This window comes from Zootoca vivipara, chromosome 2, assembly GCF_965207765.1.
Source record: "Zootoca vivipara chromosome 2, rZooViv2.hap1.1, whole genome shotgun sequence".
NCBI classification, from domain to species: Eukaryota; Metazoa; Chordata; class Lepidosauria; order Squamata; family Lacertidae; genus Zootoca; species Zootoca vivipara.
In genome coordinates, this window is record NC_142584.1 from 60,884,152 (window position 1) to 60,905,833 (window position 21,682).

At 43.2% G+C, this 21,682-nt stretch overlaps 1 long non-coding RNA gene across 1 annotated transcript; it reads left to right on the plus strand.

Annotated features, from left to right (window-relative positions):
* Positions 1-6,945: 6,945 nt before the first annotated feature.
* LOC148686886 (uncharacterized) lies at positions 6,946-9,180 on the plus strand. The gene is made up of 2 exons (XR_015948188.1): positions 6,946-7,152; positions 8,361-9,180. It is a non-coding gene; the product is annotated as an uncharacterized LOC148686886 (long non-coding RNA).
* Positions 9,181-21,682: the final 12,502 nt, after the last annotated feature.

The following is a 21,682-nucleotide window of genomic DNA, read 5'->3' on the forward strand; positions in this document are numbered from 1 at the left end:
AGGGGACGACAGAGGACGAGATGGTTGGACAGTGTTCTCGAAGCTACGAACATGAGTTTGACCAAACTGCGGGAGGCAGTGCAAGACAGGAGTGCCTGGCGTGCTATGGTCCATGGGGTCACAAAGAGTCGGACACGACTAAACAACAACAAAATATCAACACTTTCCTTCAAAATTCACAGGAGTAGTGAGCAGGAAAGCTGACTGGGTATTTGAAGGAAAACATGACAACTTATCACGGACTTGGCTTTCTCAGCGTACGCTATTCCAGCCTTTGCCCTCCGGATGTTTCAGATTACAACTCCCATCAGCCCCAGTCTTTGTCTCCACCTCCCTGCCCTCTTTTCTTTTCCTCTTCTTCTTCTTCCCATTGTAGTAGGCCAAGGTGTCTCGCATCAAAAATAAAAAACATTCAACCTAAAAAATAAGAACAAAATGAAAACAAAACAGGCACAGCTGCTAAAAAGTATCAGTTAATGCAAAACAAGTAGAGAAAATAAAATCAGGCACCAGCAAGGCCATGTTGGCATCTGTCAGCCTCAGGAGACAATGAAAGAGTGTGTATTTGGGAGTGAGGTCAAGCTGTTGGAAGGTTGCAGAGCCTACTGTGGCTGTAGAGGCCAAAGGCATGTCGGAATAGACCTTGTGAACTACTAAACATGGCCCTGGATGTTTCTTTAACTGAAGGTTGCAGTATAACTCTAGGAAAAAACCCCAAGCCCCAGGAATAAAAGGGTCTTCAGGTGACAATGAAAAACCATCAAGGTGAGATCCAGTTGGTTCTCCTGGGATAGGACATTTCACAAGCAAAGATTCTGTCATATTTCCACCCACCAGCCCATGTTATTGCTTGGACAGGCTTCTGTTAGAGGAAATGGTCCTTTTAGTAACTTGATGCAAAGCCCTTAGGGCTTTCCAGTACAGCCATGTCATCCTCACAATACTCTTACTGAAGAGCAGAAGGATTGACTCACTGGTGGCTGCTTCAGCATGCCATACAGTCACAGCTTATCCCACTTCTTCCTTGTAAGTGTGGCTGTCAATAAAGTGCACAAGAACAGGGGAGGAGAGCATGATGAAGGACTGTGTTTTACCCAGGCATGAAGGGTTCTGTTTTGTTGTTGTTGTTTAGTCGTTTAGTCGTGTTGTTTAGTCGTTTAGTCGTGGGTTCTGTTTTACCCAGGTATTAAGGGTTCACATTAAAACAGAGGACATTGTTGTTGCAAATGTATTGCCATAGCTCCTGGTCATCTGCTGGATTAACAAATTAGCGTTTGTCAATCCTCCTTTAGTGGATGACAAATGTGCCAATATTTAGGTCTACTTTCCTTTCTAAACAACATTTCCCCTCAGTCTCCCTCTTTCACATTAGCTGATGAAGAAGATACATAACAACCAGTGTCTTTGGGTATGGCCAGGGCTGGCCCTCCTGTTAGGCAGAGGGAGGTGGCTGCCTCAGGTGTACAGAACCGTTTGGGCCTTAAGGCCCCTCTTGCAGCTCCTAAACTAGCCTTCTTCCCTCAGGTGCAGTGAAGGAGGACAGCCTGTTGCTGGCGTTAAAATATGATCGATCTACCAGTCTCGTCAGCTTCTGACATGGAATTGGAGGGGTAGGGGTATATCACCATCTTGACCTCTACCTCAGGCAACAAAATGTTTTGAGCCAGAGGTGGGTGTGGTTTCTTCCTGGGAAAGGTATCAAAAGATCTGGCTGCAGATCTTTTGAATGTGAAGAGAGCCTCATCTGAGATGCAGGCAATGGCAGTAGGGAAAATAAATAAACACCGGCTTAGGCACTTTAAGAAGAGATGCTGTATTTCTTTATTTATTTCTTTATTTAATTTCTTTATATTGAAAAGAAGGTCAAAGTGATATACAAAACAGGAAAAAAAATACAATAGTACAATACGCTAAGAACCAGATATAAAACCAATTAAAGAAACATTTCACGATTCTGAAACCAACAGTGGCAAAGCCAGGTTTATCATTTTGGATCAAGTCCTTTTTATAGTTGGAAGTGAATCCATTTCTGATGTGCTCAGGCACCATCTCATCACACTTTTCTAGATTTAGATAGAGCTGCATGCTAAAAAACGATAGCTCAGCCTCCCTCAAAGGAATACCAATCTAGATATTAGGAAGATACAAAGAAATGTGGGTAAGAGAGGTGTGGCCTGCAAAATCCATAAATCAGAGGGGCTCCATATTAATTATCACATTAGGCGCCTGAGTGACAAAAAGAAAATATCAGATTTGGGGTTTTTTTAATGTCAATTTGGATTCTCACAAATCCTCTTTAATTGCTCCATTTAATTCATTAAAGGATTACAACTAAGGCTAAGGGGGGAGGAACCAAATAATAAGGGTGGCTCTGGCTTTTTGGCAACTCTTGTAGCACTCTTCCAAACAATCAGTCAAACACAATAGAATTTTTGAGGAAATTGTATTTGACCCTTCCATTCATTTGATGAAATAGGTTCTTGCTCACATATCTCCATGCTTCAGTAAACTTGTTATCCGTGTATAGAGAGGTTATACCACACCAACGCGGCTCCAAAGAATCCCCAGGGAAGCCAACAATATACTATAAATGACAAGAAAGCAATATGAAAATGGTATTTTTGACAAGATTCTGTAAAAAATAACAATCAAGAGATTTGTCAGTTCAAAGTCACTAAGGGCTTAACCAGCAAAGACATGCTAAAGCAGCTTTTGCTGACTTGCTGCCATCCAGATGTTTTGGATGTCAACTCCTTGGGACAGAGAGTTTCAAGTTGGCAAAAGCTGTACAAAAAAATGGTGGGTGTTTCACCAAAACTGAACAAGCCTGGCAGAGCTGTTTAGGGTTGGAGTTTCACTCCGCAGAGAACCTCAACATGTGGTGGTCGCTTGCACCTCACTCAAAAGACGAAACATATCACCAAAATTAAGAGAGCAACAATTTACAATAAAATAAAATTTCATGTGCTAATTGATTTGTGTTCAAGGTCTTGGTATTGGCGTACATTGCCCTGTACAGTTTTGAATAAGGATACCTAAAATATATTCTCATCCCTTACATCCCCGAACAATCACTGCACCCTGTGGGAGAGGGCTTTCTCTACATGCAATCTAATCAGTGGGTCCATTCCATACAATGTTGGATTTGGGCCTTTAGTATTGTGGTGCTTACCCATCAGAGCCTCCTTTAGTTGTCATGAGATTGCTATGATAGTTCAGTCAGTAGAGCATGAGACTCTTAATCCCAGGGTCATGGGTTCGAGCCCCACATTGGGCAAAATATTCCTGCATTGCAGGGTGTTAGACTAGATGAGACCTGCGTAGTCCTTAACAACTCTAAAATTAGATAATTCTATGTACAGTGGAACCTTGGTTTATGAACACCTCGGTTTACGAATTTTCAGTTTACGAATGCCGCGGACCCATCAGGAACGGATGAATTCACTTTCCATTACTTTCAATGGGAAAGTTTGCTTCAGTTTATGAACTTTTCAGTTTATGAACAGGCTTCCGGAACCAATTGTGTTCATAAACCGAGGTACCACTGTATCAGTCTGGTGCCTTTTTTTTTAGCCTGTTGAAGATATTTCTTTTACAACAAGTGCAGATTTATATCCCATTTGGCATCCATATTGCTTTTGAAATTGTTTTTAAATTGCAATGTTTTTAATTGTTTTAGTCCAGATAATTATTTTAATTTTTGCATATCTGCAATTGTTTCTTCTGTTTTTCTTGTCCTGTCACTCAGAGATGCTTCTTAAATATGTTGTTAAATACGTTTCTGAATAGAACTTGAGATCTTAATCATAAAGAGCTGTTGAGTCATTTGCTTTTGGCTGCATGAGCAGCTGTAGCTCAGAATTGGAAGAATATTCAGAATGTAATGACTGCTCCCCACATAAAATGGGGGGGCACATTTTGCGTGGTCGCACACAGCCCCCTTGACCCCCCAAAAAGGCGACTCCCTGGAAGTTCGGATCTGGCACCACCTCGCCAGGCAGGATGCAAGGGGTCTCCGCCTACCCCAGCCAACTGCCCAATCCTGCCTGGGGGAGGTGTTTGCCAGGGGTCTGGCCAGGTAAGGGGAGGGTCTTACAGCTCACACAATAGAAGTTGAATCCTACCTACAGGCACCAGTCAGCTCCGGAGTTTCTCCCACCCTCCACGCCCTCATTTACCATTTCGGCGCAGTTCACTGACTTTCTGTTGCAGATTAACCCCCCCCCCTTTCCACTGGTACGCAGGCACTGCTACGTCAAGGTCGCTGTTGAAGGACCAGAAAGGAATTTCCCTGCATTGGCAGGTTTTGCCTTTCCCGTAGCAATACGCCACAACTTTGGCGGTGTCAGGCCTTGGGCAGAATTCTTTAGGCTATCTTCCTGAAGGGAGGGGCATGAGGCGGTGACCTCACCCCCTTTGCGGTGACAAGATTGGAGGTCTCCCCCTTAAGGGGTATTGGGGGGAAGCATTGTCCATGCCAAGAGGTTGACATTGCTCCCCCCCCTCCCAGCGGCGGCGAACGGAGGGCAGGCTCTCTCTGCGGCGAATGGAAAGCAGGCTCTCTTTCTCTCCCCCCCCCCTCCCTTCATCTCAAAACCTGGTATGGAAAATCTAAGGCATAAATAAAATTTTAAGATTTTCAGTATGTATAGTTATTGAGCTGTCTTAAGCCTGTTATATTAATACTCACTCATTGCATTTATTTTGTTTTGCTTTGCTTTCTCTTTGCTTTGTATTTTAAAAAAAGTTCAATCAATAAATATTTTTTAAAATAACAAGTGATTCATAAATGGCAGGGGGGGGAGAGAGAATGATATGAAAATTTAGAAACAATTACTGCAAATTAAGTAGAAATACAATACACCTCACCATAATAAGGAGGATTGTGACTAGGTCATGGGTAGGCAAACTAAGGCCTGGGGGCCAGATCTGGCCCAATCGCCTTCTCAATCTGGCCCGCAGACGGTCCGGGAATCAGCGTGTTTTTACATGAGTAGAATGTGTCCTTTTATTTAAAATGCATCTCTGGGTTATTTGTGGTGCCTGCCTGGTGTTTTTACATGAATAGAATGTGTCCTTTTATTTAAAATGTATCTCTGGGTTATTTGTGGTGCCTGCCTGCTGTTTTTACATGAGTAGAATGTGTCCTTTTATTTAAAATGCATCTCTGGGTTATTTGTGGGGCATAGAAATTTGTTCATTTTTCTTCTTCCAAAATATAGTTCCCCCCCCCCACAAGGTCTGAGGGACAGTGGACCGGCCCCCTGCTGGAAAAGTTTGCTGACCCCTGGATTAGGCAGACTTTGTTTCTGCTAGGTCAGCTATGCAAATGCTAATGGCTGACGGGCAACTTCCAGGCCCCTGCTGCTGTCCCTTCTTGTGGTTCCGTATCTTTAAATCAGACTTGGACAGGATAACCCTTCAAACAGGAATGGCCAGCATGACGGGGCAGTGCCACCTTCCAAACATTTGACGTAGCTGCCACAAAACTTGATGGGGCTGGGTAGCGTAATGGCAAGGTCAGGGCTGTGCGGGTGCGTCAGTGTGAGACCTTGATCAATTCCACCAGCACTTGTGCACCACCCTGATCTTGCCGCTGCCATGCCATCACACCAGCCAGGTACGTGGCAGTGGCACTGGTGTCAGGAAGGTGTCTCTGAAGTCCTGCACTGGCTACTCCTGCCTTCAGATAAACGACCCCTTCATACAGAGAACTGTCTTCTGGCTCCCTTTCCAATAGAGAGTTTTCCTTTGTAAAGTAGGCCATCCTACCTTGGTATATGGGATGTGTGGTATCCCTCAGATATAAATCTCTAGGACCATGTACCGGACCAGACTATGATCTCTTAGCAGGGGGTGGAGAACCTCTATCCCTGTGGGCCAATCTTGGTCTGTCAAAGTTGCCTTCCAGTGATGGGGAGAGATAAAGATCTGAACTCTCTAGGCTAAAGAAGTTTCCACATCTGTGGTCTATAATATAGCCCAGCATTATCTGTTCTGACTGGCACTCTCCAGCAGGGAGAAGTCTTTCCCATCACCTCCTGCCTGATCCTTTTAAGTGGAGATGCTAGAGATTGAGCCTGGGACCTTCTGCATGAAAATCATGTGCCCAACTACTAAGCCATAGTTTCTCCATAGTCCCGTCTCAGTACTCACTGACTGCAACATTCTTCCGTATATCCATTCCAGACAGGCTTTACCATCCTCTACCCAGAAGTGAGTCCCACTGCATAAGCCTATACTGGACCTTGTCCCTAGTAGAGTCATATTCCACATTCTTAATAGTTTGTGGAATTAACATACTTTGCCTACTTAATTCTTCTTCTTTATTCAACGGACTCTGGAATGTACATTTGTTTGGAATATGCCAGCTGGTTGCATTTTGCAGCAATAACAGCACATATTCCAATGGCGAGCTTTCCATTTCAGCAAACCTCTTCAACTTTCCAATATATTTTTTTTCCCTTATATAGCGCAAAATGTCTTTTGCGCTATAAGAGCCTTACATCCTCAGTTTGCTGAAATGCCAGGAAATTAAAAGGAGAAACGAGGGAGGGAAAAGACACTTACATCTGGAGGTGTTTCCCTTCTGTAGAGAGTTAGATTTTGATTAGAAAACTTGGCAAGGAAGTACGCTCTTGCAATGAACTCCCTCACAAATGGTGCTTCTGGGGGGTGGGGGCTTATTGTGCAGTGTGTGCTGCTCATACACATAAGTGCTGTGCAGAATCTACACGATGTTGTCATTCTGGGATGTGATCCATTGGTACAGTCAAATGCAACACTCCTTATTTCCCTAGAGCGGGCACAAGCAGGGGGACATCCAGTCAGTGTAACTGCCTGTTCCACTGATCTGGAGCTTCCTCCCCCTGCATGTGATCTGGGAGATGGGCGTGGCTCTGGCTGACTCTTTAAAAGAGCCGAGTCATGCAGCCATTTTCTCATTCTGTTTTGTCTTTCTATTGTCTTGCTGTTCTTTTGCTGCCATGCTGCTCTCCTGAAGCCATTTTGTTCTCTTAATGTAATTTTGTTGTCTGCTGGCTCTTAGCCAGCAGCACATGAGTTCAGTCTCCATATGTGATGAACTCACTGTTTGTTTGTGTAACTACTAAGAAAAGCCTGCCTTTCAGGGATCAAATTGTAAACTGAAATGTGAGTAAACTTTTTGTTACTTTACTTTAAGAGGGATTAAAGGTGACACCAGGAAATAATCTTAATTAAGAGATTCAAACGAATCTGCAAATTAGCTTCCAGCTATATTGAAGGGAATCTGCTCTGCTACATCACTTACTAGTGTGAGTGAAGGAAGGATAACACTTATTCAATACATCCTTTCCTACTAAATGGCCTTGGCCCAGTATACCTGAAGGAGCGTCTCCACCTCCATCATTCTGCCTGGACACTGAGGTCCAGCGCCAAGAGCCTTCTGGCGGTTCCCTCGTTGCCAGAAGAGAAGTTGCAGGGAACTAGGCAGAGGGCCTTCTCGGTGGTGGCGCCTGCCCTGTGGAACGCCCTCCCAACAGATGTCAAAAAGGAAAACAACTACCAGACTTTTAGAAGACATCTGAAGGCAGCCCTGTTCAGGGAGGCTTTTAATATTTAATAGATTATTGTGTTGTATTTTTCTGTTGGAAGCCGCCCAGAGTGGCTGGGGAGACCCGGCCAGATGGGCGGGGTATAAATAATAAATTATTATTATTATTATTACTACTACTACTACAGTGGACCCTCGGGTTACGTTACCTTTGGGTTGCCAACACGGCAAACCCGGAAGTGGATTTGCCACTCACGTGTGTGTAGAAATGCTCTGCGGTGCCGCGCATGTGTGCAGAAGCGGTCCTCCAGTTACGAAATTTTCGGGATACAGCCGGGCCTCCAGAATGGATCCCGTTTGTAACCGGAGGTACCACTGTATCTTTAACACTGTCATCATCAAAATGCAAGCCCATTCTATTTTTAAAGTTTAATCTGGATTTCCTGATTCCATACTAAGGAAAATTTGGTAAGTGAAAATATATTCGCAGTTTACTGCTGGTATGGAAGCTCATCAGCATGTTTTCCTGTCAAATCTGTAATGACGTTTCCGTGGGTGGCCTCTAACACCACACCACTCCTTCCATTTGCTCCTCACGTGAATACATCATGGTCATTTTGTTTCCATTGGCCAAACAATACAATCTAGCCTAGTAGTCCTGCCCTATTGTATTACCAATCATCAAGTTATATCAACCAAAGCAAAACACCCTTTTGTCCGTTTTTATTGTATTTTATTTTATTCCGTAGGAGTCTTGCTTTCTTTGTAGAATTAAATGTAAAGCAGCAGCAAGAGTTTACTTAACCATCTCTTGTCTTGCCCACAGGTGATGAAATGCAGTTTAAAAGACAATGGGGTTGAAGCCAAATCAGAGGGAAAGCGATCTCACGCCCTTCTGCAAGCGGAAGACTTAAAGGAACACCTGGTTAAAGGATGCTGAGATCTGGCATTTTGTGCCTTCCAAAGTAAGGACCTTGGAAGGAGCCGCTCTTTTGCTAACCCACAGTTGCATTAATGTTCAGGGGCTTTATTACCAAAGCCCTTTGCTTGTGTAACAAATGCACCTTCCTTTTTAATTTGTCAAGACATCATTATACCCATTAATTTCAATGGGTCTACTCTGAGTAAAATACCACCCTGTGCGGTACTTCCTTTAGAGAGAGATGGCCCGGTTTCAAACATTGCCAACTGCATACCTGACAGGTAGATTTACAAAAATCCCAGCAGAACACCGTTTATGCCCTTGCTTCATGAAAATTAAAGAGGATCTTATACATTACCTCCTCTATTGCCCCATTTACTCGGGCTTTAGAGACGCGGTGCTGCAAACTATACCCAACTCTATAATCAATCCTGAAGATAGAGTAAAATTTTTGTTAGTTGATGCTAACCCACGAATTACCCATGTGGTAGCGGTCTTTGTGATGAAGGCCATGAAAGCCAGGGAAAGATTTATGGATGACAAAGTAAAGACCCCTTCATCGTCTGTTTAACTCGTTGCTTGTTTTCCTTCTCTTTCTGTTTTGTGGGATGAAGGTTTTGTTGGCATAGTATGTAATGAATTTTAACATTTTTAATTACTGTTGTGTTGATATTTGTGTACAGGCATGGTCCTCACAATAAACAGTTTTGTTGTTGTAGAGAGAGATCACAGTTTCCCAGCACACAGTCTGCAATATGTTGTATTTTGGAAAATCTGGATCATTCTCTCAAAAGAAAATATGTTAATTTTTGCTGTGATACCAGAGGATCTTGTAGGTGGCGGTGTCCTTGGCTAGGGGTGCAAGCAAACCTTTGGGAATAAGGTCTTCCTAATCTGTAAACTCACTGCAGCTTCCACACACAACACTATGTAAGCCACACTAATTAGCTAATTGTTGTTGCTTGCAAAGTGCTGTTCATGTGGCTTTGCAAACCATGCCAATTTCAAGGATACCTACAAAGCCCCTTTCAACCCAGCTGCCTCACATCTCTACTGTACCTGCTTCACACTTGATGTCATATATCTGAGGCAGGTGGCCAGAAAATGCACACAAGCTAAATGGGGACAGGGTGGGAAATTATGCCAGTCAGGGCTGGCTCTAGGCCGGCCCCCGGTGGCGCGGGGCACCAGGCCACCAGGGGTGCCGCTGCGCCTGCTGAGAGGCGCGGCTGAGGCTGCCCCAGGCGCGCCTCCGCTGTTCAGCGGTTTCAAGCCGCTCTCTGGAGGCGCACGGGCCTGGAGCCGCCTCCGCCGTGCACAGGGGCGTCGCTGGCCCAGGGCCGGCCCTACGACAGGCTGGGTGGCGCAGTGCAGCTTGCCCGCCGTGCTGGGAAACGGGGCGGGGCGCCGGAGGGATCCGTCGCACCATGGCGCCAGGGCGCCGGGCATGCTTAAGACAGCCCTGATGCCAGTGGGCCAGAGTTTCTCTAATTTCTAATGAAATTGAACTTTGAGTGTTACCAATAGCAGTACAGACAATACCAAGTACTCTTCTTTCTTCTTCTTTGGCAATCACTCATAACCGAGTAAGATTGTCTTCCATGAACACGGTCTTAACAGTGAGTCCTAAGTGTCTGTGGAGGCCAATTCTGGATCCACACACCCTTCCACAGTGGGGACATGGGTTTCCAGGTGGGAGTTGATCATGGTGAGGGTTTACCAAGCGTGCCTTCCTCTTAGCTCGTTTCCCCTTTCATCCTGATTTTGAGCATCTTCAAAGTCCATGACACTTTTGGTAAATGCTGTTCTCCAATTGGAGCACTCGCAAGCCAGTGTTTCCCAATTGTCATTGTTTATACTGCAATTTTTAGATTTGCTTTGAGAGAGTCTTTAAACCTCTTTTGTTGACCACCAGCATTACGCTTTCCATTTTTAAGTTTGGAATAGAGTAGTGGCTATGACTGCAATGCACATTTGATATCAAATGCTGCCAAATGATATGAATTGCTGCTGCATTTTAACTCTCAGATATTGTCACCCTGGTTTATTTGAGGGAAGATTCTTCAGCTTCTTATCAGTCGATCACCATTCCACCCTTCTTAGTGCTTTTCTCCTGGCACTTTCCTAACCATAAATTGCCAGCTTCCTGAAAGTGGATTTGTTGCGACAGAGCGCCCACTCTGTAGCCAAGCCCAGCTATTTTCCCAGCTTTTCCTGAACTCTGCTTGTCAAGGGAACATCCTTTGTGTGGCAGCATTACTAGCCTTGCTGAGCCACCTCCCTACATGCAGGCTCAGGTTCAGTGAATCCTTTTGGATCACAGACCTTCCAATATTTCCCCAATGCCCAGTAGCATTTATTTGAAATGAATCATGCAGGAGTGGCGCAACTGTTTGATACGATCAGGATGGGAATGGGGCGGGGAGGGGGGACCGCAGCATAAATTATCAGATGCAGAGCAAGAATTTATGCTGGGTTGGAAAACCCCGCTTGTCATAACTGTGGGGCATGAGTGTCTGGGAAAGAATTTTTCCTAAACTTAGGACACAGGTGTGCGTGTCAAGGTCCCTGCCAGAGCACCTGGGCATTGATTTGTGTTCAATATATGTGCTTATCGTCTTGATTATCTTTGTTTGTTTGTTTGTTTGTTTGTCAATTGATGTTTCTTTGGAATAGCTCTTAGAGTCACAGTTGCCAGTGCAGACTATAACACTATAATCCACAGCTTTTATCCATTGGGGATGTTCCCATACAGGTGAAGCTGGAATCAGCTTCTGTACCAAGGGAGTCAGTTTTGTGCAAAATGTAATGTTTATTAAGGGGAAAGGGGGAAATCAATTTTAAAATATGGGACTCAAATGTAGGAAAATGGGAACATTCAGATAACACTGAAATGGATTATCCAGAATAAGTTAATGGATTAAATGCATGCTGTTTCCATCAGATTCTTTTAATAATTAAGTGCTAAAATGTTTACATTTGAACAAAAATGAAAAGTAACTCCTGCATTTTAGTAATATAGAAACAACATATTTCTGCCACATAAAGTTGCCATATTTTTCTTCTTCTCTCAGCCTGAATCCCTTTGGGCACATTGAGAATTCATTTTCTCCAAAAATGGGCATCCTTCCTTTTCTTTTTCTTTTCTCTTCTCTTCTATAATTTTTATTAAATTTCTTTTTTCATAACAAATATCCAGTAACATTGCTAAACATACATCTTCCAATTTCCCCCCTTCCCTGTTGACTTCCCTCAACTACCATTTCTGGTTTGTTACATCAGATAATACATTCTGCTGTTTGTAGACTATAATATGTTATCACATTGTTATACTTCTTGTTCTCAGTAAATAAAATTGTAAATGTTTATTTAAATCCTGCCAACGAGACCATTTCTTTTTGTTGTTTCTGCAAATATATTGTACAAGGTTCCTATTCTTTTTCAAAGTTCCTATTGTCCCTTTCACGGAGCTTGTCCGTTAATTTTGCAAGCTCTGCATAATTCACCAACTTTTCCTGCCATTGTGCTTTCGATGGTACTTCTCCATTGAACTATTAAGATTCTTGCCGCTGTTGTAGCATACATAAATAATGTCCGTTTTTATTTCGGCAACTCTTGTCCTAAAACACCTAACAAAAAAGCTTCTGGTTTTTTAATGAATGTCATTTTAAACATTTTTTAAAATGTTTAATGTTTTTAATTGTTTAATGTTCAGGGAAGCTTTTAATGTTTAACAGACCATTACATTTTAATATTTTGTTGGAAGCTGCCCAGTGTGGCTGAGGAAACCCAGCCAGATGGGCAGGGTATAAATAATAAATATTTATTATTATTATTATTATTATTATTATTATTTTATTATTATTATTTCCTTTTTAATCCTTCCTTTTCTGTCCAGGTTCTGTTGGGCACACCCCAACCTTTGGTATCTCATGCAGCATTCATCTTGCAAAGTCACAGGTATAGCCCCCCCTTTTTTCCCATCACCATGGCTATGCCATATATATGCATACACAGTACATTGACTCTGGTGGAATCTCTTCAGGCTTTACACTCCCCCCCCCCATTTCAAGCAACAGTCCAAGAGAATAGCATTCTCCTTCCACCTGTGCAATTCTGGCTGGATGGCATGCCTAGCGCTATGTCACATTATGCTACAGTAGTTGTACGCTGACTTGCACAATCTCCTCTCTGGCAGTGTGATCACGGCAGACCCCTCTTGAAGTAAACCGAGATGAAGGCCTCAGAATGAAATAGCTGGTGCTATTAGTGCTTTGCAGCCAATTAGTGCTTTGTAGCTGGGCATGTTGCTACAGTTCCCTCCCTTTGCTACATGCAAAATTGACACTCATGTACAAGACAGGCAGCAGAAACCTCCAAACAAAACAGGAGTCATTGGGGAAGTGAGAGAGAAACAGGGAAACATGAATGTGTGTGTGTGTGTGTGTGTGTGTGTGTGTGAATCTCCTGCTAGGTCCATAACTTAATACCAACAGGTTGGCCCTGTCACCATTACCTGGTTTTTGTAACCCTTTCTATTCATAAGAACATGCTCACGTAAACTGTGCATTAAAAAGGCACGTCAAGGTGCATTAGTGGTTCAGGGGCCTAAAGGAGATGCTCTCAGATCATGATTTAATAGCCTTGGGAAGTTATCCAGTAACAATTGCCTTCTGTGGATTATGCCACCCAGCATGCAGCTTTGACTGGCTTCCCTCTCAAACTCCTCCTACCCTAAAGCATTTTCTCCAAAACAGACCCCAGGTTTACCTTTTGTGTGTGTAGAAAGGATGAAGGATTGCATCCTGCAGAATCAAGTATGAACTTGCAGGGGAGGACAGAAAGAGAGATAAGGGCCGATAAAATATGTAAAAAGGGAAGTTGTTCCGCAGTTCCTAAAGTTCAAACAGGAAAGGTGTTGCAATGCAGTTGAGTGATGCCTAAGCTAGCAATGTTAGATTCTTTTGGGCATCCCCATCTGAATTAATGCTGTGCGCCGAAGGCAGGGCTCTCAGCTGGTCTTATTACAGATGGAAAATAATATTACTTCAATAAAATGTGCCTCTTCTGGTAGTCAAATTGCGCATTAGCACAATTAGACCTTCATTGGGATAATGTTAAATATTTTGCGATGCATGATAACCTTTTCTTTTAATATGAGTCTGTTATTTGTTCCTCTAGTCTTAGGTAATGTAGGGCTTAAATAACATGCAATTACTGCAGGGAACCTTTTTAGGAAATAATGTGATACAAACAAATGAAAGTACTGCTGGATATTTAGTGATCATGTGTCTTCTCCACTGCATCTCTACAGATCTTTGGAATTTCCTAAATACTGAACCTTCCAAAACACTGTCCCCAAATTAAAACCACAAATTTTGGGAGGCCCTTTTGCATCTTATTCCAGGCAAGGAAAATACACTGGTCCCATTCTAGAGAAATCTGTGTCTCTTTGATTTCAATGGCACTGAAGTGTGACTAACTTTTTTTGGACTGATGCCACCTCAGGACAGGGCATAATTTACACACTGTGTTGTTTGAGACGGTATGTACTGGCTGTGCAACTCCTGACTTGTTCCAGAAATGTGGTTTTGTCTCTGAGAAAGTCGCAGAGAAACTGGATCCATTGCCTTGGTCTGCCTTAGCTGATCTTCCCATTATACAGAATGCGGTGGTGAACTGAGATACTAAAATTTTGGACTGCACCATTTCATTTTGCTCTCTCTGTGTGTTTGGAATTCCCTAGATGCAGTAAATGAGCTTACCAGGGAGAAAGTTTTTTTGTGCCCTAGTTTATTACACTCAGGGAGCTTTAAATATGAAGGTTTCCACAAATTCACCCTCAGTGGAATTCTGAGACAGTGCAGAATTCTACCAACTCTTCTCTGTAGAACAAGACTCACATCTGTGCTTTGAATATTGGGGGAAGGCTAGAGAAAAGCATGGGAGAAAAGAATGCCTATGGCTATGCCTACGTTCAGGGCTTGTGTCCTGATCATCTCTTTCTTATGGGGTGTTTCTGTGTCTCCCCGGTAGCCATTCATCCATCCCCATTCCAATGTGTTTCCTCATCACTTTCCAAACCACAAAAGCCCTTTGTTCTTTTTTAAAGTGGATTTGGTGTACTAGGGCAACAGAGAGCTTTAATCCACTTTAATTGTGCAAACCTTAAGTCTAAATACCTCCCAGAAAATACTGACACTTTGGAGATACCCTCCCTTGCCTTTGCTATACTACCTTGTATAGTGTACACTACCCTGATCAGGGGAAAGATAAACAAGGTTTATACTAACTTGTTGAAGAGAAATTGGACTGTTTGCATTTAAAGGTGAACCTACCTAATTTGCTCTTTCCAAAACAAGATGTGAACTGAAACACTGCCATTCTTCAAAATTTGCACTTCTCTGAATTATGCAATGCTGTTCTCTAGTCAATTATTGTGTGTACTAGTGAAAATGACAACTTTGCAAATTGATGTAGCAATATGGAGAAGTGAATTCTCCATATTGCTACATCAGTTTGCAAAGTTGTCATTTTCACTAGTACATACAATAATTGACTAGATGACAACCTTTCCTAAGATTAGGAAAGGGAGAAATGGAGAGAAACTGAAATTGACATATGCACCCATCCTTAACTACGTCAACATTTCATTTCTTTCCTCCTTTCTTTGCTACATTTTTCTCATTAGCTTTTAGGGAAAGCTGTGGCTTTCTTACATGAGGTGGGGTGCTTTTGTCACCCCCCCCATTTATATCATGCACCTTTGCTAAATATGAAAAGCAATGAAATGCTAATTTAACAAAAAGAAAAGAAAAAAGAAAGGGTTGTGGGGGTCGGAACAATGCAGTGCGTATTATTCCTTCAGCTCTCTGTATAGGTTGCTGAAATGTTGGCATTGAGCAGGCATCCCCAAACTTCAGCCCTCCAGATGTTTTGGACTACAATTCCCATCTTCCCTGACCACTGGTCCTGTTAGCTAGGGATCATGGGAGTTGTAGGCCAAAACATCTGGAGGGCCAAAGTTTGGGGATGCCTGGCATTGAGTGTGTGCCTTTGTCAGGAATGTACCTGCCAGCTTGGCCAGCTTCATTCTGTATTGGGGAGACAGGATCTCTACAATTTTGCTAGTGCACGTCAGTGTGTTGTAGGAGTGGAATGCCGTATCACAGCCTTCACCAACCTGGTGCTGTCCAGATGATTGGGGCTACAGCTCCCACCAGCCCTGGTCGGTGCTGACTGGGGCTGATGGGAGTTGTGGTCCAAAACATGTGGAGGGCATCAGGCTGGCAAAGACTTTCATCCATGATTTATTTATTTTCACAGAGCCAGTCAGAAAAAACACACAGTTAAAAGGGGGAGTTGACTCTTTATGAGCAAAACACGGTATTCACAGACTTGGCTAAGTTTCCTACTCCCTGAAATCAGTTGCTGAGACTAAAAGCCCCGCTGCCAATTGTCTGTGTCTCCTCCTCCTTTTGGGGGCTACTTGCAAGCCACCTGAGACTGCGCCTGCATGCAGCCTGTCTTTGCTACTCCCATTTCATGCCTCTTCTGGTTCTTGGAGTCAGCAGGGAGGGGAGCTTGTCACAGCAGGCAGGGAAGACACTCATGACTCTTCACCAGCCTGACTCATCTCTGCCTCTTGGCCTCCCTCCTCCCGCTATCCTGCTCCAGCTTCTGCCTCTGGTTCTGGACTTCTCTCTGCCACAGACTCTCCCGGCTCACTTAGCCCTGTTACCTCTTCAGCTTCCAACACCTCCTCTGCTTGGTCTTCCCTGAGCCTTCTTCCCTTGGTGGTTCCCCACCCCATCTGGTTCCTCCCACCATTGCTAAGTGTCCAATCAGTCCTATGAAATCTAAGTGCATAAGGTGTGTATTCTGTATGGGAAAAAGAAGCCTTTAACTTAAAGGTAATACTGAGAAGGGAAGGTGCCAGAATACACAGTGGAGCTTGTGTGAGTTGTCTACTGCCATAGTATGAACTTCTTCCTGTTCAAGTTGTGTGTTTTGTCTGATTCCCATCCCCACCCCCGGCTGGAAAGTGATAAGGCTCTGTGAGAGGCAGCCAAACAGCTTGATACACATCCTCCAACAGCTGTCAGGTAGGAATTCTCTTACTGTATTGTTATAGTTCCAGTTGTGCAAGATTGGGGCAGTAACCGTTATGCAAACCTGGAGTGCCTGAGCAAATAGGAGAATTGAGTAACCAGAGATAATAACTTCAAGGCCACTTATTCTTCATGCAAGTCTGTGAAGTGTGACATACTCTGAAATGTGTTCTTTATGATTCAAAGATATTTTAATATTGTTTTATTGAGCTTATGAATCAGATCCTGGCGCTGTATTTGTATCCCTCACATTGCCGGAAGGGCAAGATTATGGGTCTGCTAAACTTTATGTGTTTTTGTATTTCTGACTATTGAAGCGGAGAATACAAAACTGAAATATGCTGTTCTCTAATAATCTCCATCTGGGAAAATGGCCCTTAGAGGCGGCTTCTTTCCTGCATCATTATGGTGTGAATTAGGATAGGGGTGGGTGGCAATGTTATGTGGGAGTGCAGTTTAGATTTTTCCAGCTTTAAAATGTAGATGCTGAAGTTAAGATGCTGAAGTCTAAGAACCTAACAGCCCTGCGATTTTTCAATTGACTTGCCTACGATCCAGGACAAAGCGCCGCCTTTCGGAAATTCCCTCCAGGCATCAATTCTGCCTTTGAAATCATGGTAATTTCTGAGAAAATCTAGATGTATGGCAGCCCTACCCACCAGATGCTTGTAGGATGCCCACAGACTGGACCTGAGAGCAACAGTGCTCTCCCCAGTTATGACTCCCAGCCACTGGGATTCAGAGGCATACTGTCTCCAACAGTAGAGACACAACATAGTCATTGTGACTAGCATACCCTTTGTTAAAATGGTGATGTCCTAAATAATAATAATAATAATAATACTTTTATTATTTATATGCCAGCCATTAAACGTTAAAAAAACTGCCTTCAGGTGTCTTCTAAAGGTTGTACAGTTACTTTTTTCCTTGGCTCAGGGGTCGCATAGTAGTAGCCATTGACAGCCCATTCATTGCTGCTGGAGGAGACTCTTGAAAGTCCCATGGACTGCAAGAAGATCAAACCTATCCATTCTGAAGGAAATCAGCCCTGAGTGCTCACTGGAAGGACAGATCGTGAAGCTGAGGCTCCAATACTTTGGCCACCTCATGAGAAGAGAAGACTCCTTGGAAAAGACCCTGGTGTTGGGAAAGATGGAGGGCACAAGGAGAAGGGGACGACAGAGGACGAGATGGTTGGACAGTGTTCTCAAAGCTATTAACATGAGTCTGACCAAACTGTGGGAGGCAGTGGGAAACAGGAGTGCCTGGCGTGCTCTGGTCCATGGGGCAACCACACGAGTCTCTCAGATTGTGTGCTTGTGTAGCATAACAACGACATTCGTCCAGCACATGGGCAGGAGTAATCATGGGATCAGGACAACGCACAGGGTTACCTCTACAAATACGGTGTCTCGGCTACATAGAAATGGGGCTTTGAGTGAGTAGTCATGGCAGTACAGTGGTAATCTTCTGTGAATAATTTCCCCATTTATTGACAACCTAACTAGTTAAATTAGGTTACTTAGCTTACTTAGTCATGAGTTTTACTAGCTTCAATGCCAGTCTTTTCACACTTCATTTAACTACCTGGAGTGTCTTATTTGTCCCATGGTTATTGCCAAGCATGTCTCCCATGTTAGTTTCAAAGCAATCATGGTTTGAAACTGCAATAATGTGCATTATATTTTACAAATATATCATTTAAAACAACAACAACAACAACAACAATTTATTATTTATACCCCGCCCATCTGTCTGGGTTTCCCCAGTCACTCTGGGCAGGTCCCAACAGAATATTTAAACAGAATAAAACATCAAACTTCAGATGTCTTCTAAAAGTCAGATAGTTGTTTATTTCCTTGACATCTTATGTGAGGCCGTTCCATAGGGCGGGGTCCACCACTGAGAAGGCTAAGTAAAACTTGATCTAGGTTTCTTGCTATGGAATAAATCTAAGGAAATATATTTGTATTTGTATTTTTTTTTTTACAAATATACTGCAGTGGCAGTAGCGGCTAGTTTTGAAGCAGACTTTTTTTGAGCACAAATCAGGCTACTAATACTCTGTATGTAGTACATAGACTAGTAGGGGGAACATATCATTTTTTTAAACTACAGAGCATTCATTCAGTGGGAGTAGGAAATTATGTGGGTTTCCTTTTGCAGAGAGTCAGCAGTTACAAGGATTTTCTTTTCCAGGTAGAAAACAATTCATTAATGGGATACAAATTATAAATGGATTATGAGTAAATGCATTTTTATATGATACTGAGGGAATGTGGCAGGCTTCAATGAACGTCCTAACATTTACTCAAGCTGTCTCTGTGTTTTGCAACAAGTAGGCACAAGGTGAGATTTGTGGCAAACTTATCTTAGAAACATCAGCGATGAAATGATAATTAACTGGCCAACCTTCACAGAAGCCGACCGAGACAAAATACAAGCATTCTGATCCACCAAGGATTACCCACATGTGGAAACAGGCTTCTGCACGTGGATCCTCTGTGTGAAAACAGTGTGGTTGAGGTACGAGGCAATTCGGAATTTCCATTCCAGCTGAAAAACTTGGACTAAGCATCTAAGGGCTTCACTTGGAACAAGAGCACACCATTGCAGAGTCATAGCAAAAGTATAGCTGTGACTTGAAGCAAGCTCTCAAGCTTCTGTTTATTTATCTCCTTGCCTTTTCTTCAAGAAGTGTTCAATGAAGTGCACCAATTTTGTCTTCACGACAACCCTGCAAGATAGGCTAGGCTGAGAGGTAGTGACGGACCGAAGCTTCATGGCTGAGTAGGGATATAAACCCGACTCTCCCTGTTCCTAATCCAACAGTCTAACCATTGCACTGCACTGTCTGCCTTCCTGACAAAGAACTGACAGAGAGTAAGTGTAGTGTAATTAGATTGCCAGATTGGGAAGGCCTCATTTCACATCTTTACTTAGCAATGAAGCCTGTGGGAATCTCTTATACACGTTGCTGTATTGCTTACCTCATAAGGGGGGGAAATGAGAAAAAGGAACTTTCAAGGTTAGCCCTTTGAGGCAGTAAGTCAGCCTTATGTGAGGAACAGAAAATTGTATGTCATCCCTTAGCACACGGGCTGACATTACTGAACACCTGTTGGGTGTGAATGTAATGTGGAAGGTACCAAATCCAGTCTCACCACCAATCCAGGCAAGTGATTGGCACTGTCAAAGCTGTCTGAGCCAGACATCAGTTAAGGGGATGTATTTACATGAAACTTTTGAAAACGAGACCAGTTTAATCTTTCCCCCTTATCCTCTGTCAGTCAACTAAATATCCTCCGTCACTAAGCTAAACATTGCTACATCAACCAGGTGGATGACAGTGTTAATTCCCTCCCTCAAATGGTCCCTTTTCTATATTTCCATATCCCAAGTTGCATTCTGACAATCTCTCGGTTGTCTTGCTCCTTTAACTACCTGTGCATTATTATTATTTCTTAAACTCAGGCATGGTTGCCTTACCTTCCAAGTCCCGGACTGCAGAATCCGGGACCAGCAGCCGTATGACACCGGAAGTTGCGTTGACGTAACTTCTGGTGTCGATTTGCCCTTCTATGGGCACCAAAAATGGCCGCCTCGGGCTTCGAAAGTCGCTTGCACGCATGTCAGGAAGTGCGTCGACGCAACTTCCGGTGTCGCTCCGCCCATCTATGGGCACCAAAAATGGCCGCTGCCACCACCGGAAGTCGCGTCTATGCACTTCCGGACATGCGTAGATGTGACTTTTGAAGCCGGCGGCGGCCATTTTGGGTGCCCATAGAAGGGCAAATCGGAAAGAAAAAAGATGGCTGTCAGCAGGAGAAAATAACAGAGAAAAACAGGAGACGAAGTGATACGGGGGACCACCGAGGAAAGGTAAGTAAAAACGGGGGTTTCCCGGGGAAAACAGGGTACTTGGCAGCTATGGGTTGCTAACATCTAGTTCTCCCTAAGTTCTTGGATAAATATGCCTTCTCTGCAACAAGCAAACTCCTACACACCCAAATCCATGCACTATGCTCATCATCCGTGACATGCGGGCAGTTTCTCAAAATAAATGTCAATACGTCAATATGGTTTTATAAGTTATTCGTTTTATAAGTTATTCGTGTTCTGTTACACACCTTGATCCAGTGACAACGAACTGTGGTTCGTTGTGAGAAGAACGTGCTGCAACAAGCTTCAGATCTGAGGGATCCTCCTTTCCCCTGCAACATGTAGGAAGAGATCGGAAGCTTCTGTTCAGAGTTTGTAACAAACAGCATTTCATCAGAATACCAAAACCGTGGTTTGTGCAAACCGTTATTAGGGAGGGAGAGTTGATGGCTGGAGATAGTTTATTAAGATTTTTCATAATATAGTAAGATTACAACTACAGAAAATACAAATCAAATAAGTAAAATCCTCTCTTAAAAGTAATTCTTGGCCCTTACTACCCACCAGGGACAGTAGCTCCTCTCAGTTCTCACCTGAGATCTTTCCTTTCTCCTTCTAGCCTCTCACCCTGGGACACTGACATTTCCCAGGATCCTCCACCAACCATCTACCCATAGCTGCCAAGTTTTCCCTTTTCTCGCAAGGAAGCCTATTCAGCATAAGGGAAAATCCCTTTAAAAAAGGGATAACTTGGCAGCTATGCATCTACCTCTCCGATGAGTATACAATCTCTCGACTTTAATAAATGCCCCAGACATAGGACTCTAAAGAATGAAGAAAGAAAAAGAAAGAAACAAAGAAGAGAAGCAGAAAAAAGAAAGAAAGTGACAATAGAAAGGAAGGAAAAAGAGAGTGAGAAAAAGAAGAATGAAAAATAAACATCAGCAAAAGATACAAAAGGAAAACTTTCAATTTTCTACCTACCAGTTACATTAAAAAACAAATAAATGATTATTTAAAACATTCGGTCCATGCTAACATCCATCGTCTTCACTTTCCCCCCATGAAAGTTCAAGGTAGGTTCCCTAATTTTTATTTACCTCCATCAATTCTCACCACCATTACTTAATATTGAATAATAAATTCTTCTGCCCATGTCCATTTAAAGCCTCCCCTGGGATCACATGTTAGGCCAGTATTTCATATTTTCTCTTTCATTATATATCCACTAGT